Source organism: Anolis sagrei, chromosome 5, assembly GCF_037176765.1.
Source record: "Anolis sagrei isolate rAnoSag1 chromosome 5, rAnoSag1.mat, whole genome shotgun sequence".
Classification (NCBI taxonomy): Eukaryota; Metazoa; Chordata; class Lepidosauria; order Squamata; family Dactyloidae; genus Anolis; species Anolis sagrei.
Window position 1 is genome coordinate 58,268,752 of NC_090025.1, and position 6,000 is coordinate 58,274,751.

Sequence of the window (6,000 nt, forward strand, 5' to 3'; positions counted from 1 at the left end):
GGTCTATAGAGAAGATTTTGATCTCCCAAATAACTTGGTACTGCGCTAGTAATAGTTATATAAAGTACTAGCCGTCCCCAGCCACGCGTTGCTGTGGTCCAGTTTGTGTATAGGTGTTTTGTGTGTATATATATGCATATATGTGTGTGTATATATTTGTGTATATGTGTATATATATGTGTGTATATTTGTGTATATGTGTATATGTGGTTTTACGTGTGTATTGTAATGTATTTGGGGGGGAGGGGGTTGGCTTTTAAAGTCTCTTCTGATGTTTTCAATGTTTTATGAGTGATGGTCACTTGTTGGCCTAATAGGTGTATTGTGTCCACATTTGGTGTCAATCCATCCAGTGGTTTTTGAATTATGTTAATCCCACAAATGAACATTACATTTTTATTTATATAGATGAGAAGTATATTGAACTTTACATGCTATTTAAGGCAATAACACCAAACAAGCAAGTTGAATGTCTATTTCCTCTAAACAAGAATTACAGTTCAACTCTGTGAGGAATACATTCCAGGACCTCCCTTCAGAATCCCTGAAACTGTGGATAATAACAAAACATATATTTTGACTATACTTGGGTTGGAAGTATACTAAAGAATAACACTAGAGGATTAGAGAGTTCCACAAACATTACCAAGGATGATATTTTGAGAGTGTGGTGTTTTTTTTTTTTTTCGTGTCAGGAGCAACTTGAGAAACTGCAAGTCACTTCTGGTGTGAGAAAATTGGCCATCTGCAAGGATATTGCCCAGAGGACGCCCAGATGTGTTGATGTTTTACCATCTTTATGGAAGGCTTCTCTCATGTCCCTGCATGGGGAGCTGGAGCTGACAGAGGGAGTTCATCTGTGCTCTCCCCGGATTCGAATCTCCGACCTGTCGGTCTACAGTCCTACCGGCACAAGGGTTTAACCCATTGCGTCACCAGGGGCTCCAAGAGTGTAGATAAACCAGTGGCGCAAAGGGTTAAACCCTTGTGCCGGCAGGACTGAAGGCTTGCAGGTCGCAGGTTCGAATCTGGAGAGAGTGCGGATGAGCTCCCTCTACCAACTCCAGCTCCCCTTCCAGGGACATGAGAGAAGCCTCCCACAAGGATGATAAAACATCAAAACATCCGGGCGTCCCCTGAGGAACATCCTTGCAGATGGCCAATTTTCTTACACCAGAAGCGACTTGCAGTTTCTCAGGACGCTCCTGACACGAGAGTGTGGATAAACTATATATATCAAAAACCAAATATATCAGACTTGTGGTTCAGGGGATCATGCCGCAATTACACATTTATTGTTCTTGTGTACTTTGAAGTAGTTTCTCATTTAAGGCAACTCAAATGAACTTATCACAGGATTTTCTGTGGCAGAGAGTGTACGGCTCATCTAAGGTTATCCAGTGGGCAATTTTTTTCTTGCTTTACTGGAGCGGAGACACTTTTACAAATAACTGTACATAGTGTCACCATGTTTGCAAAAATCTCTCCGCTCGAACAAAGCATGGAAAAATTGACACCAATTTAAAATTTACGGATGTGTACTTTAGCATGAGGAGGAAGGCTGTCCCATCAGAAGAAATGTCTCCCTCCCAATGGACTTTGCTCCAGTTTCATTCGTCAGCAGTCCCTGCCACGTTGCAAACCCCTGCCACTTTGCGAGCCCCCACCAATATGCGCAGAGGTGGCCCTAGGTAATTTTCAATGGTAAGCAAACAGTATTTTGGCGCCCCCCCCCCCCCCAAACCAATCACTGATATATATTTTCTGTTCACCGTGGGAGTTCTGTGTGCCATATTTGGTTCAATTCCATCATTGGTGGAGTTCAGAATGCTCTTTGATTGTAGGTGAACTATACATCCCAGTAACTACAACTCGCATGTGTCAAGGTCTATTTTCCCCTGGGCAAAATCAACTATACTGCAAATGCTTACTTTGTGTAATGGGTTGAGCCGCCCCTGAATATGCATGTACGCATAACTAGAGAAGGCTCCTTCTATGGTGCAGCCATTGCCCTCTGGAGCTCCCTCCCTGAAGAACTAAGGGCAGCTCCGTCTTTGTTCAGCTTTAGGAAAGGGGTTGAGACTTTCCTATTTAACAAGGACTCGGGGATTTTATGATTGGGATGGAGGAGGGATACATAGGGGAGGTTATGATTTTAACTGAAATTTAATTTATTGTTGTTTTATCATGCTTTTATCTATTATGATCTCTTGATTGAAGAATTTTAATGTTTGTATTCTGTTTGTAAGCCGCCTTGGCTCCGCATTGCAGAAAAGGTGGGATAGCAGTATCTTAAATAAATAAATAAATTGTAAGAAATCTGATTATGAATCGCATGAAAATCCTTTCAGTTTGAAATCCAAAAACATAGCTTGATGATATTGGCAGTGGCCAGAATCCTACCTGGTCTTTCACACATCATGAATCTAAAGAAGATGGAGGAAATGAAACAATGAAATAATAAACCTTTATCTACCAGCAAGTAAATAGAGTATTTCATGTTCTATTTTATAATCTGGTTTTTATGTATCTATTTGTTTGACCTATATGTGAAAGATCTATGGTCTAAGCGTTTAACAAACTACTACTATTTATTTATTTATTTACTACATTTATATACTGCTTTTCTCCCTTTAAAACAAAAGACACCCTGACTATATAATGCAGTTCAAATGCAGTGTTGACCCAGCCCTTGACAGAAGATAGTTTAGACCAGTGGTTCTCAACCTTTTCAATGCTGCGACCCCTTCACACAGTTCCTCATATTGTGGTGACTCCCATCCATAAGTTATTTTCTTTGCTACTTCAAAACTGTAATTTTGCTACTATTATGAATTGTAATGTAAATATCTGATATTTACAGGATGCAGGATGTATTTTTATTCACTGGACCAAAATTGGCAAAAATATTCAATACACCCAAATTGGAATACTGGTGGAGTGGGGGGGGGGGGGGCTGTTGATTTTGTCATTTGGTAGTTGTAGTTTATTTATTTATTTATTTACTGTATTTGTATACTGCCTTTCTCAGCCTATCGGTGACTCAAGGTGGTTTCCAACAAAACAATATACATAGTATCACAATACAATATAAAAACATTGCAATCACATAAACTACAGCAACAGTAAAAAAAGTAAAAAATAAGTTGATGGGATTTATAGTTCACCTACAATCAAAGAGCATTCTGAACTCCACCAACAATGGAATATAACCAAACTTGGCACACAGAACTCTCATGACCAACTGAAAATACGGGAAGGGTTTGGTGGGCATTGACCTTGAGTTTTGTAGTTCACCTAGAGAGCACTGTGGACTCAAACAATGATAGATCTGGATCAAATTTGGCACAAATACCCAATTTGGCCAAATTTTAATACTGGTGGGGTTGGGGGGATTTAATTTTGTCATCTGGAAGTTGTAGTTTCTGGGATTTATAGTTCGCGTACAATCAAACAGCATTCTGAACTCCACCAACAATGGAATTGAACCAAACTTGGCACACAGAACTCCCACAACCAACAGAAAATACTGGAAGGGCTTGGTGAGCATTAACCTCATCACCTCACTACCTTTGAGGATGCTTGCCATAGATGCAGGTGAAACTTCAGGAGAGAATGCTTCTAGAACATGGCCATATAGCCGAAAAAACCTATAACAACCCATTAACCTTGTGTTTTGGAGTTGTCATTCACCTACAATCTAAGAGCATTCTGAACCCCATCAGTGACAGAATTGGGCCAAACTTCCCACACAGAACCCTCATGACCCACAGAAAATATTGTGTTTTCTTCCTTTGACACCCCGTCACAACCCCCCAGAGATCCTGTATCCCAGGTTGAGAAACGCTGGTTTAGACCATATAATTTAGCAATGTGGATCCAACCCATGACTAGCTAATTCTAGAATGTAGATGCACCTCTAACCATACCTATCATTTATCACCCGCACAACAGAAATTGAATTTTGTGCAAGTTTATATAGCAAATGATCTGGATCAGGGGGTGCATCTACACTGTAAAATGAATGCCTTTTGCCTCCACTTGAACTGCCAGGGTTCAAGACGATGGGATCCTGAGAGTTGTAGTTTTACAAGGTCCCAAGAGTGCTGCTGCCTCACCAAACTACATCACCCAGGCAGTTCAAAGGGAGTCAAAGGAGATCTGAAAAGACTGCTGCGCCTGAAGAAGAGACATATCTTGCAATCAATGGCCAGTCTCCACAGATGGATCATTAGAGGCTGGAAAGAACAGAAACAACAAAAACAACAGGCAAGGCAAAGCAAGGGCTCTCAGCTCTGTCACTCCCCCATCGCTGAGCCAAGCCTCTGGCCCGTCCCGACCGCATCAGCAACATTACTTTCCACGGAGGATCACCGGCCACGCACCGCTTCTTCTCTCCAGCCGGGAAGCGTGATGTGCCCAGCAGAAGAGGCAACGCCAGCACTGGCTTTCAGCAAAGCAGGGGCAGCCAGCTGTTCCTGATGTTTAACTTTCGTTTCCAGGAGTCAAGCCTAAGTTTCGTTTCTCTGATGGCGATCTGTAAGAACCATCAAACCCATTGCGCCCTCATTGCATCAGCAAGGGTGATTCTGTCTTGAATCCTATTTACTTGCCATGACTCAATGCTATGATAGGAGTTATGCTTGGATAAGGACTTTCAACTTCTCTCCTTCACCAAAGTGCAAATTCCATATACACCCCCTCCCTCCCTCCCTCCCTCCCTCCCTCCCTCCCTCTCTCTCTCTCTCTCTCTCTCTCTCTGTATATCTATATCTATATATGTTCATTTGTGGGATTGACAGAACTCAAAAACCACTGGACAAATTGACACCAAATTTGGACAGCATACACCTAACAACCCAAGGAGTGATTATCTCTCCAAAAAAATTGATTTTGTCATTTGGGAGTTGTAGTTGCTGGGATTTATAGTTCATCTACAATAAAAGAGCATTCTGAACCCCACCAACGATGGAATTGAACCAAACGTGGCACACAGGACTCCCATGACCCAACAGAAAACACTAGAAGGGTTTGGGGGGCATTGACCTTGAGTTTAGGAGTTGTAGTTCACCTACATCAAGAGACGGGACATAGGGTTACAGCCTGTGTTGGACGGGGCCACACACCCCCTGAAGACACAGGTTCGCAGCTTGGGTGTGATCTTGGACTCGTCACTGAGCCTGGAACCCCAGGTTTCAGCGGTGACCAGGGGAACATTCGCACAGTTAAAAATTGTGCGCCAGCTGTACCCGTACCTTGGGAAGTCTGACTTGGCCACGGTAGTCCACGCTCTGGTTACATCCCGTATAGACTACTGCAATGCCCTCTACGTGGGGTTGCCTTTGAAGACTGCTGGGAAGCTTCAAATGGTCCAGCATTTGGCAGCCAGGTTGCTAACAGGAGGGGCACTCAGGGAGCATACTACTCCTCTGTTGCACCAGCTCCACTGGCTGCCAGTTTGCTACCGGGTACAATTCAAAGTGCTGGCGTTAGCCTATAAAGCCCTAAATGGTTCTGGCCCTACTTACCTCTCCGAACGCATTTCCTCCTATGAACCGACTAGGACAGTAAGATCATCTGGGAAGGCCCTGCTCTCTGTCCTGCCTGCATCACAGGTGCGCTTGGTGGGGACGAGAGACAGGGCCTTCCCAGTGGTGGCCCCTCGGCTGTGGAATGCCCTGCCTGCAGATATCAGATTGGCCCCCTCCCTGCTGGCATTTCAGAGGAAAGTGAAGACCTGGCTATTCGAGTGACCATTTGATTAAACAGTGTAATTGAACATAGGAATACAGAATAATGGATGATGAGACTGGATTCTGACTGAGGCGCTAATGATTGTTATAAGGATGTTTAATTATTTATGTTACAATTGTTTTTAATTGCCCTATACTTGTCTCGTGATGTTTTGTATTGATGTTGTTCACCGCTTTGAGTCGCCTGAGGGCTGAGAAAAGTGATATATAAATAAAGTAAATAATAATAAATAAGACCACTGTGGAC

The 6,000-nt window shown here is 42.9% G+C and overlaps 1 protein-coding gene across 1 annotated transcript in view; it reads right to left on the reverse strand.

Annotated features, from left to right (window-relative positions):
• DDX60 (DExD/H-box helicase 60) overlaps positions 1-4,597 on the reverse strand; it is a 67,167-nt gene extending 62,570 nt beyond the window's left edge. The window contains exon 1 of the mRNA XM_067468714.1: positions 4,358-4,597. The gene's annotated coding sequence lies outside the window, so the exon portion shown is untranslated. The remainder of the gene's footprint in view (positions 1-4,357) is intronic.
• Between the last annotated feature and the right edge of the window lie 1,403 nt (positions 4,598-6,000).